This window comes from Panthera leo, chromosome A2 (assembly GCF_018350215.1).
Source record: "Panthera leo isolate Ple1 chromosome A2, P.leo_Ple1_pat1.1, whole genome shotgun sequence".
NCBI lineage: Eukaryota > Metazoa > Chordata > Mammalia > Carnivora > Felidae > Panthera > Panthera leo.
In genome coordinates this window covers 137,391,412-137,412,966 of record NC_056680.1, presented here as the reverse complement: position 1 = coordinate 137,412,966, position 21,555 = coordinate 137,391,412, and the positions used below count along the sequence as shown (strand labels likewise).

At 38.1% G+C, this 21,555-nt stretch overlaps 1 protein-coding gene and 1 long non-coding RNA gene across 4 annotated transcripts in view; one reads left to right on the top strand and one right to left on the bottom strand.

Annotated features, from left to right (window-relative positions):
• Positions 1-3,976, top strand: LOC122210445. Its single transcript, XR_006198059.1, has 2 exons — positions 1-146; positions 2,901-3,976. It is a non-coding gene; the product is annotated as an uncharacterized LOC122210445 (long non-coding RNA).
• CPED1 (cadherin like and PC-esterase domain containing 1) overlaps positions 1-21,555 on the bottom strand; it is a 266,420-nt gene that overhangs the window by 180,082 nt on the left and 64,783 nt on the right. The window lies entirely within an intron of this gene.

Genomic DNA, 21,555 nt, shown 5'->3' with positions numbered 1-21,555 from the left:
TGAGCGGCATCATAATACAAGAGTCCACTCCTAATGTAGATGAGGACACAAAGGGCAAGAGTCAGAGGTCAAGCGGAACCTGACAAGGATTTGTGAGATGGTGTCTCAGTTTGCAACCTTAGCCAGGTAAACCGATCATTAGCCAGGTACATTTGACCTATTTTATACCTTGTAAATGACTAAAAAATTAACCAACTAATTGAGCCAAAAGGGGAGGGGTCTTCATATCTGAAGTGCTAAATAACTGTTGGTCTTTAAAAATGTTAATTAGGTGATAAAAATTTTGAGTTTTTCTTTTCCTACTCTTCTCTAGATTTTAAACCCTGAAGTTAAGCTGTCTCCTCTCTGTGCAGAATTTTGGTCAGGACATTAAATTCAAATGACTATTTTCTATAAGGATATTCTTCATATTTTCTTTATACATATCTTATCTTTTTTATTGCCAAGATGCTTTTAGTATATACGTGCATGTGTGTGTATATATATGTGAGTATATGGATATAAATTTTATGTGTATATATATATTTTTTTAGAAATTTTTAGATAATTATTTTTCAGAGATTTAATACACTCTAACTCAGGCTTTAGTTTTGACATCAGCATTTTATCTCAATTAACCCCACTTGTCTGCATGTCCCTGAATAGCAATCCAGACTGAACATCCAGTTCTAAAGTGCCACTTAGATGCCTTAAAATAGGTGGATGGTGGATAGCAAGTCATTTATATCTTGTTTTTTTTTTACTTACCAAATACACTGAATGCTTTTGGGAAAATGACTCTGTGGCACCCAATAATGTCCCAGTCATTTTTAATAAATTAAAGATGTGTAGTCATCACCTTAAAAATCCTGTGAGCTCTGGCATCAGTCAAGGCTCAAAGTCATGAGTTAACCAAACCAACTCTGCTATACTTTGGCTCAATGGAAGCTGAATTGAAAAGCTTGGATTGTTGGGGTGCCTGGCCAGCTTGGTTGGTGGAGCATGTAACTCTTTTTTTTTTAATTTTTTAAAATTCTTTATTTAGTTTTGAGAGAGAGACAATGAAACAGAGTGTGAGCGGGGGAGGAACAGAGAGAGAGGAAGACACAGGATCTAAAGCAGGATCCAGGCCCTGAGCTGTCAGCACGGAGCCCAACGTGGGGCTCAAACTCATGAACCACAAAATCATGACCTGAGCCGAAGCTGGCCCCTTAACCGACTGAGCCACTCAGGTGCCCCGGGAGCATGTGACTCTTGATCTCAGGGTTGTGGGTTTGAATCCCATGTTGGGTATAGAGATTACTTAAAAATTAGATCTTTAAAAATAAAAAAAGTTTTGACTGTTAAGTGGTGGAAAAAATTGAAGCTAGTTTTAAGTCAAAAGGGAAAAATATTGGGTAACAGTGAAAAAATTATCAAAGTACAGGTATTCCTCTCCTCCTTTCCCATCTATGAAAGAATGATGTATGCTTATGTGGGAACCATGTCTTTGTTACAGTGTTTGGAGTAATGGGAAGAAATACATTTAAATTTTTTAATTTATATAAATAAGTTAGAGAGAGAAGAGCAGACATAGAAATCAATTAGAAGAGAGGTTGTACAGGTGATGCTTTGTTGAGCTAGAGGGGGTTGCCCAGAGAGAGATGAGAGTTATGAATGCAGATTTGGGCACAAATATCATTTTTTGTTGAGTAAGGCTAATTCCTCCCTTGCAGTCATTTTGTCCTGACCCCTCCACATTTCAAAAAAAAAAAAATCTATTAAAAAACTCTAAACCACTCTTCAAGGCTTTTGGAGTCAAACCTATTGTTGGAAGGGGTGTTTTGTTTTTTTTTTTGTTTGCTTAATTCAACGTAATATATCAGCATTCTCTCAAAGGGGCCATTTTTGCCTAGGTGCTGCCATTCATGATTCCAGCCTCTGTAGCCAAGGTTGGGTCCCTTGGCCCAAGGTCAGGTCCCTTGGCCCAAGGTCAGGTCCCTTTGCCCAAGAGGACTCCTGGGGCACTCTACTGTGATGTGAGGGAAGGGATGCCACTGGCAGCCAAACAAAATCAGATTTAGAGAAAAAGTCATGAAATTTCTATTAGGAGAAACGTTGAACTCAAGAGTTGTTCATTCAATTTCATGCACCTAGAATGAAAAATGACAAAAGTTCATGGCTACCATTATCCATTAAATGATTTGCAATTCAGGTTTTCAGCAAAATGCTTCAGAACTACTCACCCAGTCTTCAACTTGCCACTACCCTGATTTCTGAGAGAATTTTGCTTAGTGTTTTCTTCAATCCCCCAAATCTGGCTTTTATTTACCAAGTCACTTAAAATAATCACAGTATCCATTACTCCTCAGAGCCTGAGTTGACATTAGGGCACATGTGTCTGACTAGAAATTTTCAAAATTGACATGAGACTCTAGGTTTTTTGGTTGCTTTTCAGTTTTGCTTTTCCCTGTGAGCTATATTCTATATAATTAAGGACTTTTCACCCACAGACAGCTTAAAATGTTGTTTCCATAGCTTACACACAGCAAAATATTCTATTACAATGTGTCCTTTAGGTAAAATTAGTCTTAATTTAAAAACTCAGGGTACACCTGGTACATCGTTCATTTTGTTTGTAGCACAACACATGTGTACATTTACCAATAAATCACATAGCTGGAAATTTTTAAATATCACTTTGTGGGTGGTATCTCTGCTTTTTATAGCCTGCTATGAATATAGTTTAAAGTTCTTTCCCTTAAGTGACAGTAGTTCTTCTAAAATTGGTTGTTGACTGCCCTACTACCCAGGGCTGAGAGAGAAGGGATCTAGAAACAGCAACATTACAAAATACTGAACTGAAAAAGATAAATTAGGCCAAAGACCAGTTTGACTTAACCATGCAATCTTTCTTCTTTTCTTCTCAATTCTGTATTTAGATTCAAAGTAAACTTTTGCTTCTACAATATTTGGAACACAAGGACACAAATAGTAATGGCTTTATACTTGAGGAATAAATACAACCCTTTTTCCATACTCTGTTCAAGAGAGATATTTCCGGTCCAGTTGTGACATTCTAAGAACTCAACAATGCTAAATGCTACCATCACAGCCCCCAAAAATGGGAAAAGAAAGACACTTCTCTGTGTTGTTGCTCTTTTAAACCCTATGGTCAATGGGAGACGCAAGACTGTTATCTGATTATTATTTACCAGTGTGATAGAATTTTAGTGTGAAACTAATCCATGTTCAACTAGGAGTTCACCACGTCTGGCCTTGACTGGAAGAATTGTGGGTGAAGCCTAATAATAAGGAACCTATCCTAAAAAGAAAAGACGTGGCTGGCAAGATACGTCCCAGGATAACGGGACATGTAAGAGGAGGGCAGCTTCTAGTACACTGCTCCTATATTCCATAGCCTGTCTTCCATTCCACGTTTTGGTCAGAGCAAAAACAATACTAAAACAATTTTTTTATTATATGCAATCAAAAAACTATAAAGAAGGATTTTAACTCCTGATTTTTTACTCCTAAGTCAATTTGGTTTTGACTCATTCGGGCTTCTGAGAATACCAAGGGACTTCCAGGCCATTGGCAAAACAGTGAGTATTCTAATGGGACATGGCATCGACAGTTTCAGCAGCGGCCATAGGAGAAGCAGGCACAGCATGCACCTGTGTGCCTGACACCGGGCTTAGCACCTTAGCACAGACAATGACAGGCACAGCAGCAGCAGCCTCTGCCATGTGGGGCGCCAGTGACAGAGCGCCTTTGGTGGGCATGACCAGGGGTGTATATCAGCAGCAGAGGAGCACAGGACACCAGGGCGGACGTGGAGTAAACGGTGGACATGCTACCAAGGAATGAGAGATTGCTTTCATGAGCAAATAAGATACACCCTCGAAGACAAAGAGGGTATTTGAGGGCATGGCAATGATGAAGAATGCTACTGAAATTTAATAGGTAAAATTTAAGAAAATTTAAGTGATTGGATTAAACTTAACGATTTAATGAACACTGGATTTGTGTTTTGTGTAGGATAAAGAGGATATTTATTTGGAAGGTACTGGTAAGGTGCAAAGTCCAGCATCTGTTTCAACAATTAGGCATCCATCCTCATTGGCTAGTGCACATATCACAACAGTTGTTACCATGTCGAATATCACTCTGTGTACAACAACAAATTCCCTCTCATCCCTCATCACTTTTGAATATCTACCTGGACGTTGATGTAGGTAAAAAGCCCGTTGGTGATTATTTGAACCTAGAGCTTGACTCCATTTTATATAAAAACTATAAGTAAGAATTTTACCCAGTTTTAATATACACTGAATTTTGCAGGGGTATAATTCCATGGGCAAACAAGAGAAAACTATTGTTTGTCTTGTTTGTGACTTTCTCAAGCTGATCACCATTTTGGAAAGGCACATCATCAATAGTGACATGACCCAGGGAATCTTAGTCTCCTTAAGATACAACCGCACCAATCTGAATTTGTATCTGTCACATTCATGGTGATTCAAACTCTAAGTGCCAAGCATTTGGCAATTTTGTTACACCTTATGGTGTCATTATGCCTGAAATTTACATACTATATTATATATTGTTATATTATAAAGTACTTTCCTTTTATTTAACCTTTATTTTAAACTTAGGGCATTTTACTAGCTTGTTGAAATTGTATGTACAGGTAAGCTATAGATTAACCAGAGGTCAGAAAATATATCTGCTATAAAAAAAGAATGCAGGGTCTGACAGGAACAGAAGATGACCCAAAAGTGATTGGCAAAAGGATTTTGAGATGAAGGGGCCTGAGGACAGTGAGTATAAGTGGAAGCAAAGAAATATTTTTGTGACTATTTTAAGATCCTAGTTTTATTCCCACATTGAATATGGGGATTCCACATATGAATATGGGGAATCCCACATTCATATTCATTGAATATGAATCCTGACAAACATGCGTCTCACCAAACTACCAGTTAGTAATCATCCACTAATATTTATGAAAATACTTATTGAAGCAACAGTCATTATACTTAACATTTGTGGGTTGCACATTCTGTGCAAGGCATTGTTCTAGGTATTTTAAATGTATTGACTCATGCTATCCTCTTACCAGTCCTAGGAGACACAGTCATTATTGTCCCTATGTTGCAGACAGAAAACTGAAGTGCAGACAAGGTAAGAAACTTGCCCAAGGACAGCAGACTATTAAGTGGCTAAGATGGGATTCCCACCTATGCAGTCTGGCTCAGCCTCTGCCTAGCCACTATCCAACAGCAGACGTGCAATCAGGTCAAAGCAATTACTTGTTCTGAAAACCATGGTCAGGAACCATTAATTCCACAGAAAGCATATATTTCCCACAAAACATAATTTGGTTCTACTCACATTTTTTAATCTACATCATGAATGTGGGTTTTATTAACCACTTTGGCTGCACAATCAGGGAATTCTAAAAACCGTCCCAGGAAGATCAGAAAGGCAGCTTCAAAAAGCCAGGACAACTAATTCTTGGCCCTCCTACGTGGCCCAGAGTGGTTACTAAAATTCCAGACCGGAGTCCAGCGGCTATACCCACACCTGCATCACTCCTAACCCCAGGCATGTGGCTCCAGTTTGAGGTTTGTTGCGGTAATTTTCTACTCTGCCTAGAAAGGCTGTAGATAGTTTGGGGAGCTGAGCCTAGAATGGGCACATCAGAAAAAAGGTAACAGAGGAAAAATCAAGAGGACTCTCGAGAGAGAGAATGACCGTAAGTGCTGAGGACTCAAGCTTCTCACTACCCAGAGCTGGCAATTTCCATCTGCTATTGAGTTCCCTATTAAAAGACCAAAACAAAACAAAAAACAATGTTTTTTCCTGAGCAAATTCACTTCACATCTGCTTATATGTAAATATTATGATAAATAAGAGATTTAAAGGGTTATTTCATTTTATTTTTAAAAAGGGTTATTTTAGGGGCACCTGGGTAGCTCAGTCAGTTAAACGGCCAACTTCAGCTCAGGTCATGATCTCACGGTTTGTAGGTTCGAGCCCCACGTCAGGCTGTATGCTGACAGCTCAGAGCCTGGAGCTTGCTTTGGATTCTATGTCTCTCTCTCTGCTCCTCCTCTGTTCCTCTCTCTCTCTGCTCCTCCTCTGTTCATGCTCTGTCTCTCTTTCTCAATATATATATATATGAACATTAAAAAAATTTTTTTAAGTATTATTTTAGTTGATGAAATAATTACAATCATCATAATAAAATGGGTAAATAAGTTCAATTTCACATTAGGCCCAGGTATTAGGCTTTCTTAAATAGCTCCTTTCTTATTTTCTTACATTATAAGACAAGCTTAAAATAAAGTATAGAGGCCCAGGGTTATTATAACAGGTATAGGACAGTACTTGAGAATTGGATTTTCTAGCTATATTTCCCAGAGGTTCTTGGAGCTTCCATTTCTTTATCTAAGGAAGTCATAACAGTATCTGTCCCATAGACGGTCATAGAGAGTTATAAGAATATGTAAAGTCCTTGACAGTGTCTGACATGTAGTAAAAACTTAATGTTACCTCCTGTTCTTGTCTTGGGGTAATTTATCTATAAAATAATTCTGTGGCATTAATCAAGAAGCCCCACTATAACTGTCTATAAAACAAACCCAAAACTAGTACTTATTCTTTCTGATGGCTATCTGTATTCAACCTCTTACTCTGGGTAATACTTGCCTACTTCCTTCCGTATCAGAATGCCTCCAAAGAGAACATTTCTGTTATGTGACAGTTATGTCAATGTGGAAAATTGGAAGCCTCATTTAATTTTTCTTTCTGAGTCAATTCATGGACATCCTGAGTAATATAGAAATAATGCCTCACATATTACTTTTACAGATTTACAACACATATTCTTTTGGAAAGCATTTCCATGACAACTCTATCAGAAAGAATGGTCAGTATAATTGTTCCCATTTTACAAGCCTAGATAAGAGGCACAAATGGACTAAGTACTTCTCCCAGAGTCACATAACTGTAGGAGCAGTTGAGTGGAACTAAAATTCAGGTCTTCTCGAACCTGGACCTTAGGATTCCTGAATTCTGCCTTCACTGGGTAGAAGGTTAAAATTCTTATCAGTTCATGCTTTCTTGCAGATGCTTAGAAATGGGTGAGGCAAAACGGACCCTCAAAAGGCCCTGTTGGTGAATGTGGATGAATTACCTACTTTTGTCCTTTTTGGGTTAAGCTGACCCTTTGACATGCTACACATTTTCTCATGAAATGGCTATCAACACTGGAATTGTAGTGCCGCTATGACTCTATGTTGTCATTAATTAAAATGACTGAGAAGAAAGAAGTTCCATTATTTTACCATTAGATGGTGCTAATAGAAGTTTAAAGAAAATGGTCTCAAAAGTTATTAGTGTAATGAACCAGAGGATTTGTATGGGTTTACTATATAATAGAGTCGATGCTTCTTTCCCAGACAGAAGCACACCCAACCCATCATCAAAGAGTAAAACATCCTCCAAAACTACTACCCCATTCATTCACTTAATTATGGTTCTGCCAAGATATGTATCCTTTCTAATCACAAGTTCAACTACAAATGAAGGATTCTAACATTCTATTTAGGAAACTAAATGTATTTCACTTTGTGTATAGCTTGCTGCAACTCTCATTTTGGGTCTTTATCAATATATTTTTCAACAGGATGTGTCAGATTGGAAGACATTAAATGCCTGTTAAAATGTATTGGTACTAATAAATTGTATTGTTAATTATTATGCTTTCAAAGAAAAATTCAAGAGACTAGTCATAACAAGAATCACCTTCCCATGAATAATATGTTAAACAACATACCCTTCATGAAGCTGTGTGCATTACAGTTCATGGATCACTTTAGTGGGCTTTTATCTTATAATATTGATGATAATCTTGCAAATCAAAAGTCAGTTCATGGTCCTAGACTTCCATGAAAGTGAATGAAAAAAGATATGAGCACAAAAAACTTATTAACAATATTTTTCTTTCATAACACTTGAAATTTTGTTGTTCAACATCTAGGTCTACTGCCATTAGGAGACTGGGAGAGAGGTTATTTTGAAGTTCCACACATTGTATCTTCCAACACTAAACACACACACACACACACACACACACACACTCTTGATAGATGGATAGACTGATTGATTGATTGATTTAATTAATATAAAAATTACATTTATATGTTTACATATTTATATTTATATTCATTTATCTAAATACATAAATGACAGATTTAAAAATGTATAGACAAATGAATCAAAATTATAGTATAGTTCTCCTTTGCCTATTGAGTTCACTTACAAATCAAGTATGTAACTGTCAGGATGAATTTGCAACACGTCACCAGCTAAATCCTTGAACCTGATTTTGTTTTGCAACCTTCTTAATCAGCTCTTGTAATCCCCAAACAGTGTAGCCCCCCGATGGCATAAAAATAAGTTTGGCCACTTCTGTAAGAACTTTTATGTCTATTTTGAAGCACGTTATGTTTTCAGGCATCTTATCAAAACTTCAGATTCACTGCTAATATATCTGTTACAAATACAATGGCTCCAGAAGAACTGAGGTGGGGAAAATACCATTGTCACTGCTTGGGTGATGCATTTGTTGAGGAAAATGCCAACAAACATAGTATAGTTTATTTTGGCAGGCTACATACTGAGTCATGGAATGTGTCTACACTTAGCAAGATATAAAACAACTGATGAATAAATGCAGGCTGGGATAACAGAATAACCAAATCCATGAAGTATAAATATAGTTTACTGAGTCTTTATTATGTAATGCAAAGAAATCCAGTTTTATTGTTTGAAGTTCTTCACAGTTGTAACAAGTTGCTTTGGTATTATTTAAGTGTTATTCTCACTCACCTGTTTTATCGTCAAAATAAGTAAATAGCAGCCTGCCACAGAGATTTAGGCAACAAAAGAGTGAAGGTCACTCTTACCACTTCTTCCTTTACAGTCCCATTGAAAATCACATTTAATAATCAGAATCATATTGTAAGTGTGTTACACAATGTTGCCTCTGTTATATCACAGTATGTGGCCGAAGATAACAAACTCCAAGTGAAACAGATGGATATACCTACATGGTGGCATGAAGTGCAAGGTCACAAACCAGTAAAGATTTACCAGACTTTTCCTACCAAAGTACAAAGGGATTAGTCAGCTCCCTTGGCTAGCTGGTCTTTAGCACAACTTCAGAGATGTCAACGAGCTGCCAAATGTTTACTGAAAAATGAACATGCTGTCCCTTTCAAACTGGCCTCATGCCAAACGTGCAAAGTGTAAAGCCATGAGTGACACAGAAGCAAGAGACACTTTTGGGTCAGTGATCTCGGGCCAGCTTCTCCCTGAGAGAAGATGACAAAGTGGATCTCCTAAAATGCACACTCATCCACATATCCCAGTGCTACTGGCCACCACTGCCTTTGCCTTCCATCTTGCCAGTGGCCAAGCATGAAGCACTACATAGTATATATATCTTAGGCCCATTGACAAGCTTGTTTCTTTTTAAGAAATACCAACTGGAAGGAAGAATTATGTAGTTTCCGACTAACAAACTACATACTAAACAGCAGATATTTTCCCCCCATTTTTCAAGGAAATGGAGCAAGGCTATGCTATCATTTCCCAAAAATCTCCACTTGATTTTGGCTGTGATTAGCTAATTTAGAGATTTATGTCTTACAGGCAGAGCGGTGAATTTTATGGTTAGGTCAGACAGTGTCAGAGATTGCCTGTCACATTTGCATGATTCAGCAGTTTCCATGAGGTTCTGCAATGGTGTCTAAAATTCTCACCAACAGAATTATTCATTTGGGTTGAAGTATGTCCTGGGTGGGGGTGGGGCAAGTACAGTACAGTTGAGACAGGAAAGCACAGCAGGACTAATTAATTTATTAAATTAGCTGGCTCTGGAGAGCAGAGGCATGTGAGAACTGGGCTTCAAGGCAGGAAGTGAGAACTAAGACAATCCACATAGGGGTCAGCAGAAGGGCACTTGAGTCCCCAATGGACAGTATTGGACTCTTGGTGCTGAAGAGAAGAAAGATAGTCTCTCACTTTAAAACGATTTGCGGTGGGGGTGTGAGGCTGTTCTGCCTAAAGAATTCCATGGGCTTTATCGTAACCAGTCAAGTTGTTTTCATCTGTCCAATATCCCTTTCTTCCCCTGGGGATCTGCTCTCCTCTCTCCATATGGATCTGGTGGAACAGCCAATCATATTTCCCTCCTCCACCCATCTCTGGCTGTTATGATTGGAACTGTGTCCCCTAGAAGTTCATCTGTCGAAGTCCTAACCCCCAGCACTTCAGAGTGTGACTGTATTTGAAGGAAAGGTCTTTAAAAGAGATGATTAAGTTCAAATGAGGTCATTAGAGTAAAGGCCGGGAGAGGAGAGGACAGTTAAGTGTGCCATTGAAGGGACAGAGGAAAGAGGAGCCTGGCTTGAGCAGATTTGGGTGGAGGGAATAGTGGGTGACCAGGGAGGAATGGCGGCTGCCATCCAGTGGGAGCCTTGAATACCATGCGAGGAGCTTGGCCAGGTGCAGTGGCTGAGAAACTTCATCCTCCAGACTCATAGTGTCTGTGTGCAGCTACCACCTGCTAAATGTGCGGTCTCGGGAAACATCCCTGATTTCTCTCCACTTGAGCAAAAAAGGAATAGTAGTATCTCCCTTATGGAGGCATTGTTGACGAATGAATGAACTAATACATGTATGTTTATAGTAAGAATATGTTTTGAAAACAAAATATTGTTAATAACATTTTATAAGTAGATATTATATACATAGGCAAAGCATATAATAATATAAAATATACGTACAGCATATACAGGGATTACCCTTATTTTTAAGTCAACAATATGGTATGATATGGTATGAGCATTTTTCTCTGCCAAATAGTGTCGATTTCCATCATTTTTAATGCCTTCATAGTTTTCCACTGATAAGTATGCCATAGCTTATTCACATTCAAAGTGTATGTTACTCTACTATGTAAAATTTGTACATTCATAGGGAAGGTATGAAATATTATGTAATGACACTGCATATACATTTTTCTTTCTTTTTATCTGTATTTTCTAATCTTCTCATAATGAATGTATCTTACTAGTGTTATCAAGGCATAATAAAAGGGAAAGGTGAAAGTAATTTTAAAAATTCATGTTTGATCACTCTAAAAATTTTGTTTCTGTTTTCATTAACTTCCTTCTCATAGGTGACCAAAAACCTGAACAGGATACAGGAAGGAAAGAGACTATTCCTAACTTTCATACTTGGCAAATAGAATCATGGCAGTATTTTCCACCCCCACTGGCTGCTATTAACTCTCTCTATTCTAAAGCTCCTTGTCTCAAGCCTTGATTCCCAGACTGAACTCTGGTGAGCTTGCCGGGGTCGAGTAGGTGTTAGGAAGTTGCCTCTAGGGGCCACCAAGAGGATGAAAAAAACAAAGGGAAGGATGAAGAGAGTAGGATCCTACCCATTATCGATCAGAGCAGCTCCATTTCTTTGTTAAATAAGGTTTCTGAGATTTTTTTTTAAGGTTTAGAGCTTTAAAAAGAAAAATAATCCACCTAACATTCACTGCAATCTAGATCAATGCTCTTTCTTTCTGATTTAGATGTTCTGGCCATATCTCAGACACCCTTACTTTCACAGGATCCATGGAGAATAAGTGCTGAAGCACAATAGTCAGCAAGAAGTATTGTATTTCCTCTACTCTGAATATAGAACCATTAAGATGAAGAAAACTGTCCAGAGAGCTGATCTATAAGAAGTACTAAAACCTTACTGCATAGGAAAGGGAGAGCTCTTACTATTATCTTCCTTCTCCATCATTCTGGAAGTCAGCACTTAGCTTCTACTCTAAACAAGTGGCGAACAAGTACTTAAAGACTTTTGGGTAGCAATGGTATGCAAACAGGAGCCTACCCAAGGGAAGAACACGTCCACGTGTATCCTGCATGAATGATCAGTCAACAGTGTGATAAAGTGTTAAGCTTGTCCTTTTAGAAAGCAATGAGATGTGAGTCTTTTGGCTGCAGTGGTGATCCCCTAGAAGATGAAGCTGCCTTATGTAATTTATTGGTATCTTTCTGCCTTGCACATGTGTAATAGTATAACAGTTCTCTAGTTCTTTCATAAGTGCAAATGCCTTATTACTTAAAATGGATAATTCTATCTTGGAGGACTGCGACAGTATTTTCAAATTTGCCTGCCCCTGTCCTTTGCCCCAAAGTACCAACTTAACATTGAGCTCATAATGGGTAAAGGGATAAATCTGTCTAAGCTTTGCCAAGACCCCCTGATGATGGGTAGGGCTCTCTTTTCACAACACTGATACCCTCCATTAACATCCTCTCCAGTCTCTAATTTAAAAACACTAGAGTGGCTGTTACATACCAGGAACTACGACCATGTACTGAACTTGAGAAGTGAGAAATAAGGTCCTGCCCTCAGGGACACTCAGTCCTTGTGGGAAGACAAACACATACAGATGCAATTAAGATACAATGTGAGGTGACTATAATGGAGGTTTTCACATGGTACAATAGGAACACAGAGGAAAGAAAGTATAAATTTACCTCAAAAAATTGGGTAGACTTCACTTGGAAGGTACTCTCGAGTAACAAAACACACAAAAATGTTCCCAGTGATTATTTCTGGGTTAGTGAATTCAAGATATTTATTTTCCTCTTTATACTTTTTTTTCATTTTAAAAACAATATGCTTAATTTGGAAGGAATGTGCCCTTGACTTCCCACTTGAATTTTCTGGTACCTAAAGCTGAATGACAGATTAAGCTCCATTCCTGGTACCTAATGTGTTTAGCCCAACTGATGGCTGGCTAAAACCGCAGCAGATATTCTTTTACAAACCCATCCAAACCATCAACACATTCTGCTCACTTTTCTTTTGAAATACATCATAACCAAGGACGAAGAGGATCTTCTCTATCAATACAAAATTAAGAATGACAATTTACTTCCATCAGCCTTACAATGCATGGAAAGTCCTCCTATATCTGCAATGCACATGCTAGGAACAGTTTTTAAATGTGTGTGTGGGTGTGTGTGGGTGTGTGTGTGTGTGTGTGTGTGTGTGTTTTCGTAAGTATTTTAGAAAGAAATTAGGACAGGCTGCTTCAGGGGCCACCAGCCAGCTGTGGTGGTGGTTGAGCTGACAATTGCAAAGTAGTATGATTTTTTTTCCATTTTAGCAAGTGAGGAAGACATCCTCAGGAAAAACAAAACAAAACCAAAACAAAACAAAACAAAACAAAAACACAGCAAACTCCTTTGATTTTCTCCAGTGTTTGTTGTGTAGAAGCAGATAGGTCAGGTTAAGAGATTTTTATATAATTGCCTTAAGGACTGGTGTGGAAGAAAAATACAGTGTTGCAAGTGCTTGTAGAGAAAAATGTTAAGTGGCAGACTAAGTGGTCTAGGCTTGGTAAGAAAGGAATTATGACCAAACATGGCTGACAGACTTCAAGAAAGAAGTAGAATTAAGAATACTAAAAGTGTCATTTGAGGTTTCAGCCTCTGGCACTGAAGAAGTGAAAACACCAGGAAGACTGATTATAAAGTCGTGAATCAGTAAGCTTTCAAAGATGAGGTAGTGCTGCGTGATGCAAGCCGCTGACGAAGTCTACAGTACTTGGAGGCTAAAGTTGATTAGAAATGAAGGTCATGGCTTGATAACATCAAAGAGCTGCGAGGTTAGGACAATGAAAGGTCATTGGTATGCACATCAAAACTGACAGGAATGCTGGCATATTTGAAGTGGAGAGGAAGAAGTTAAACTGGGTGACAATTTCCTTACGGAATATGTTGAATGATCAGAATGTCAATAGATGACAGTAAGGAGAAGGAGCGAGGAGATGCTGAGGATCCCTCCCAGCTCCAGAGATTAAGGTTTTTTTTAGCAGAAAACCCAGAGTCATTGTTTTCAGGGGTTAGCAAAGTTCTGTGAGGAAAATGGAAGCTGGAATCACAAAGAGTTTAGGAAAATGCAAACATGTGCCAAAGGGGAGGAACATAGACAAGTATAGGGATCAGAGGATGAGAGAAGAAGGATCACTGCATGGGATCTGGATCTTGCAGGGGTGAGACACAGGAGGGAACTTCCTCTAAGTTTCCAACACTGCAACATTACTGAGGTACATCTGGGTGATGCCACATGGTACTGCCTTGTACTTGTCCACGTCTTCACCTCCTCTTCTCTTCTTGGAGACCAAATGGCTTAAAGAGTCTATAAATTTGATGACAGGCCAAATCTGAAAATGTGTTGGTTATCTGACCTCTCAAGCTGCTGAATTTGCTATGAATTTATTTAAGTCACATCCCAGGTCCCTGACAACATATGGGTGTGGGACTTTTCTTCTACATAAAATCTAACCTTGGATCAAGTCAGAGCATCAGAAAGCCAGTTACCTAGGCCTCGCTGTTTAGTCCCTAGATAAATTGCTCTGAGGAGGTCTAATAAACGTTTTATTTATGAAAAGGATGGGGGAAGATAACTCTGGCTTCAGTCTCAGTAATGGAGTGGATTTTTCACGGGCAAGAAAGGAAGGGGCAGTTTATGAGAGAATGTTGGCTTGAACTAGACTGGTCATGGTAGAGACAGAGAAAGTAGACGGATCCAAGTAGCTTTGCAAGTGGACGGCTTACAGATGAAGTGAATGGGAATTTAAGTGCACTTCCAGAAATTCTACCAATTAGAAATTCATTGGCTTTGCAAGCTTCTTTTATAAAAATGCAAATACATCTAAGAGGCTTATGACTGGGGTGAGGGTGTAATTTAGTCTGAATTAGTTCCATCAGCTTACTTTCTGCTATCACCTAGCTGAAGTCAGTCATACTAAAGAGATGAGTTTTACTTGGGGAAAGAATGTTTTGCATAAAGGAAACAATCGTGTATAGGACAGGAGATGGAAGTCTTTGGAAAGGCAGAAACATGAAGGAACACACAGGAGACACAGAGAAGGCGTGTCAGCGTTTGAGAGGACAGAGAATAAGCAAACTGGCCTTTCTCTGAAAGTTTGCCTGATTGCCTTGAAGAGACAAGTCCCCAGTCTTTACTAATGGGAATGTTCTCACTTTTTGTATTCTTGTTTGAAGGAGAGTATTCCTCCAAGTTATAGCGGAAGGGAGGAAAAAAATGAAAGCAATAAAAATCCTCAAGCAGTATTAAGCATTCACAATTTCCATGTTGCTTCATTTAAATCCAAGCTAAGTTACCTGTTTCCCTGATGATATTCCACTGACATCATATAACAAATAGGAATTTTTAGACCTGGAGTATTAAAATCAATCATCAGTGCCACGTGAGATAAATAACTATTATTGATCAATGTTTAAAAATAATTTCAATTATGTTATTTGGAACCTATGTTTTACATTTGGTAGTAAACATCTATGATTAAAAAATATTTTTTTAGTGTTTTTATTTATTTTTGAGAGAGAGCAAGACAGAGTGCAAACAAGGGAGGGACAGAGAGAGAGGGAGACACGGAATCCAAAGCAGGCTCCAGGCTCTGGGCTGTCAGCACAAAGCCTGACATGGGGCTCGAACTCACAAACCGTGAGATCATGACCTGAGCCAAAGTCGGACGCTTAGTTGACTGAGCCATCCAGGTGCCCCACATCTATGATATTTTAAAGTCCAGTCTTCTTTAGATACAACAAAAGGTTAATTTTGTATCGTTTTACTTTCTCTTTCTGTACCCACACATTATAAAAATGAGGACACAGGTCCTAAAGTGTTCAAAATGCTACCTTTGCATCAAGTCTGGGTACTACCATTTCAAGCTTCCCGTGAATGACAATGCTCAGGGGTGAGGTAAAACTACTGGAAACCACAAGTAATGGACAAAAATCTGGCACACTTCTAACCAGGGCTTATTGGGTGGTGATGCTGCATAAAAAAGAACAAAAACAACAACTCAGAACCCAAGTAAAACCTTTCTCTGATGTTTTGCTTTGTGTCTCTATTTCAAATATGGGAAAGAAATCCTTTTTATCTAAAAAAAAAAAAAAAGCTTACTAAAAAGCAACAAAAAACATTAACCAGAACTCTGGGCCAACTAAAAGTTATGAAACCTTCTTTCCCCAAAAGGCAAAGCATATAAATGCTAAGGTAAAAATAAATCTCTGTGCTAGCCAATAAAATCCCATGGATTTGTGACTTTTAAATTTTTTTTTTTTTTTCAACGTTTTTTATTTATTTTTGGGACCAAGAGAGACAGAGCATGAACGGGGGAGGGGCAGAGAGAGAGGGAGACACAGAATCGGAAACAGGCTCCAGGCTCCGAGCCATCAGCCCAGAGCCTGACGCGGGGCTCGAACTCACGGACCGCGAGATTGTGACCTGGCTGAAGTCGGACGCTTAACCGACTGCGCCACCCAGGCGCCCCTATTTGTGACTTTTAAAGTGAGTCACAAGTCTGATGGCAGGTACATTCAGTTTGACTATGGAAAGGAACAGACTGTGTTAGTCTTACATGCTGTCTTCAATCACTCCTCTACCTCTGGCCCAAACTCTGTCCTGCCACACGTGCAGGGTTCCAGCTACATACACCCAGATGATCTTCTCTCCTCTCTTAGCATCCCTGTCTCTGCCTACTGCTTAAGATAAAGCCCAGGACAGCATGTTTGAATGAAAAAAAAGGTACAGCAGAATCATGGAATCTCAGCATTATTATTCATTGCCAAACATTGTATTTTCATAGGCAAGAAAACCGAAGCACAACTCGGCTTTAAGTCTTGGTCAGAAGTATACACTGATTAAGCTTCAGAGCTAGAATTTGTCCGGTATTCTCTGAAACTGTTGGGAGACACTTCTCCATGCATCTTTCACATTTCTGTACATTTTGCGAACAGAGGCACTGATTATCTTTGTTCTGAACTATCTTTTCAAAGATATTTATATGGTAGATAGAATTGAAAGATAGAGATGGTGTCTCACTCTGGAAAAAAGAGAAGGTTTTGTCCACTATAACAAAAATAATATCTCTCTCTGGAGCAAAGGGCAGGTATGCTCACTGCCCATTATAAAACATTCAAACTCCCTAAGCTCAGAGCTGCTCTACTGAAACGCAAACCACTAAGTATACAAGTGTCACCTAGCTCTCTTCACATCACCCTGTGGGAACTGGGATTCAGTGAACCAGTGCAAATGCTGCTAGTCTGCCTACTGCTATTGCTGTAAATAATAAAGTCGTTTGTCTCTGACCCAGGAGTCTCATGTCTTTTGCCAGTGCTTGGGAAACAGTGGCAGGCTCACTTGTGAGCTTGGAAATAGGGGGAAATCTCAGACCCTTCACAGTTTTTGCCAGAAACATAAAATCAGAGTGATAATCAATCATACAAAGAGAAAAAATATTAAACACTGTGAGGTGTGTTGTTTGATTTTTTGCATCTAGGATGAGCCATTTACCATTACTTGAGCATTATGTCAGGTATAATATATAATATGCTTTATTATTCAAATCAAATTATACACACACACATAGATAATAGGAACTACTATATTTTTTAAATTAAACTTATGAAATGGGTTTCGTTATCCTCACTTTATAGATTAAAAAGCAAACAAACAAACAAAAAATGAACAACCTCTGAATCACAGAGCTAACAGTTGGCAGAGTTAAATCTCTGGTGTCACAAATTTGTGTTTTGTCTACCTCCAAAGGAAACAGCCTAAAACGGCACAGGACATTTTGGCTTTAAGTAAAATGGCTAAATTATAAAGTAGTTTGTTTAGTTTCACTATCTTACCTCTTTAATAGTAGTGTATATTTAGGTACTGACGTAGACATGTTGTTATCTAATCTATTCAATATTAAATATTCAGTATTGACAACAAATAGAATGTTTTCAGTGTTGTGAATACAGGGTTTATACTACATAGTGTATATTCATAGCAACAGTCTATAACAAAAGCTATTGATTATAAAGTTTAAGTCAGAAAGTAATGCTGTGAACTTACATGCTGTCCTTTAAAGCTGCACATCTAAGAAAATTATCTTCAGCTAAAGAAAGATAACATGATAGGAGAAATAATTTTACTTAAAAGGCTATATATTCCATGAAATTATCCTGTTAGTCACAGAGATAAATAGAAAACTAAAACACTAGATGTCGTAGTGAAAGGACTACATATTTCTAGAGCCTATAGATGTTCTTGAGGAAAAAGTAGTATTTAAAGCAAATGGAGACAGTTAAAAACCTCTTAATTGTAGGGCACCTGGGTGACTCAGTTGGTTAAGAGTCTGAATTTGGCTCAGGTCATGATCTCACAGTTCATGAGTTTGAGCTCCACATCAGGCTTTGTGCTTGCTGATAGTTCAAAGCCTGGAGCCTGCTTTGGATTCTGTGACTCCCTCTCTGTCTCTGCTCCTCCCCCGCTCATGCTCTACCTCTCTCTGTCTCTCAACAATAAAAAAAAAACTTCTTAATTGTATGGAAGCAAAATATAAAATATAAACTTGTGTAAGAGTTGTTTGGCAAGTGTTTTTAAAGTGATAACTAATTTCTGGGTATAAATGAGCTTTTAGTCCTATGATTCTACATGTTCTGCTAACTCCGATGCTAAAGAAACTTAATGTTTTTTAGTTAATGTTTTATTTATTGAGAGAGAGAATGTGAGCAGGGAAGGGGCAGAGAGAAAGGGGACAGAGGATCTGAAGTGGGCTCTGCCTGATGCAGTGCTCGAACTCACGAACCATGAGATCAAGACCTGAGCTGAACTCGGACACTCAACTGACTGAGCCACCCAGGCGCCCCAAGAAATTTAATATTTTGAATCTATCATTTTGAAATGTGAGTAGTCCAGAATTGTACCTACAAATGTATGGCCAACTAATCTTTGACAAAGCAGGAAAGAGTATCCAATGGAAAAAAGACAGTCTTTTTAACAAATGGTGCTGGGAGAACTGGACAGCAACATGGAAAAGAATGAAACTGGACCACCTTCTTACACCATACACAAAAATAAACTCAAAATGCATGAAAGACCTAAATGTGAGACAGGTAACCATCACAATCCTAGAGGAGAAAACAGTCAACAACCTCTTCGACTTCAACCACAGCAACTTCTTACTCGACACGTCTCCGAAAGCAAGAGAAATAAAAGCAAAAATGAACTATTGGGACCTCATCAAGATAAAAATCTTCTCACGACAAAGGAAACAATCAACAAAACTAAAAGGCAACCGACAGAATGGGAGAACATACCTGCAAATGACAAAATCTATAAAGAATTTACCAAACTCAACAACCACTCCCAAAATAATAATAATAATACAGTGAAGAAATGGATAGAAGACATGAATAGACAATTTTTCAAAGAAGACATCCAGATGACTAATAAGCATATGAAAAAATGCTCAACATTGCTCATCAGCAGGGAAATACATATCAAAACCACATTTAGATACCACCTCATACAGGTCAGAGTGGCTAAAATTAACAACTCAGGAAATAATAGATGTTGGTGAGAATATGGAGAAAGGGGAACCTTCTTGCACTTTTGGTGGGAATGCAAACTAGTGCAGCCACTCTAGGAAACAGTGTGGAGTTTCCTCAAAAAAATTAAAAATAGAATTACCCTATGACCCAGCAATAGCACTACTAGGAATTTATCCAAAGGATACAGGAGCTCTGATTCATAAGGTCACAGGTACCCCAATGTTTACAGCAGCACTATCAATAAGAGCCAAATTATGGAAAGAGCCCAAATGTCCATCAACTGATGAATGGATAAAGAAGATGTGGTTTATATATACAATGGAATACTACTTGGCAATGAAAAAGAATGAAATCTTGCCATTTGCAGCAACATGGTTGGAACTGGAGGGTACTATGCTAGGGTGAGATAAGTCTGTCAGAGAAAGACAAATATCATGTTTTCACTCATATGTGGAATGTGAGAAACTTAACAGAAGACCATGGAGGAAGGGAAGGAAAAACATAGTTATAAACAGAGAGGGAGGCAAACCATATGAGACTCTTAAATACAGAGAACAAACTGAGGGTTGCTGTAGGGGGAGGTGAAAATGGGTGATGGCCATTGAGGAGGGCACTTGTTGGGATGGGCACTGGGTGTTGTATGTACGTGATGAATCACGGGATTCTACTCCCAAAGTCGAGCACATGTATACACTATATGCTAGCTAACTTGCCAATAAATTTTATTTTTTTAAAAAAAGGAAATGTAAGTAGCAACAAAGAAAAACATACTTTAATAATATGTAGGCTCTGTTAAAAATATAAACAAAATTTTTTTTCAAATTCCCTAAAGGATTCCCAGATACTTCCTAATAATATATTAATGGAAATAATTACTTTACTTGCATCTCACAAAAACATTACATTTTTTAAAATAAAATAAAAACTACCCAGCTGAAGTTTACGGAAACAAAATGAAACAAAACTTAGAGATTATGGAGGCAGTTACAATTGCCACATAAAACAATAACTATAAAACCAAGTTTATGCGACTATTATTTATCTTAGGCAAGTATCTTAAATTGAGAGTTGAATTTTTGATTCATTTTTACTACATTTTAATCCTTAATAAATGACAGCAGAAGACTAGTCTTTACAATGGGACATACCAATGTGGCTTATCTTTGGTATGGAAGCAGAAACCCCATGGAAAACCCAATGGGATAAGATATCAGTTTTCTGATTCCACCAGAACACAAATTAAATTTTTAAAAATAGAATTGAAGCTATGCAGATCTAAATTTTAATTACATAGTGAAATACTTTCTAGGGGCATAAGCTGTATAGCATGAAATAGGTTTTAAACAAGAAATTTGAGAAACCCTTTCACTGATGGGTTTTAAAGTAAGCTATAATTTGATCTATGAAGACTCATAGACCATCTGATTTTTCTTTCACACTGGGAATCTAGGAGGAAAAGATATGGTAATTTTTGTCCCAAATTACTAATGTTGTCAAGGCAAAGAATTTACTCATTCAGTATCCTGGGTAAAACAGACAAATTCAGGGAATTTCAAAAAAAAAAAAAAAAGGAAATAGATTTATTGAGACCAGAATTAATCATGAAGAAATACATATATTTTTAAAAACTCAAGTTTTATATAATTAAGAAGTATTATAATAATTGCTTTTAAAATAAAACAAGAAAGAAGACATCCGGATTCCAACAGGCACATGAAAAGATGCTCAACATCGCTCCTCATCAGGGAAATACAAATCAAAACCACACTCAGATATCACCTCACGCCAGTCAGAGTGGCCAAAATGAACAAATCAGGAGACTAGATGCTGGAGAGGATGTGGAGAAACGGGAACCCTCTTGCACTGTTGGTGGGAATGCAAATTGGTGCAGCCGCTCTGGAAAGCAGTGTGGAGGTTCCTCAGAAAATTAAAAATAGACCTACCCTATGACCCAGCAATAGCACTGCTAGGAATTTACCCAAGGGATACAGGAGTACTGATGCATAGGGGCACTTGTACCCCAAGGTTTATAGCAGCACTCTCAACAATAGCCAAATTGTGGAAAGAGCCTAAATGTCCATCC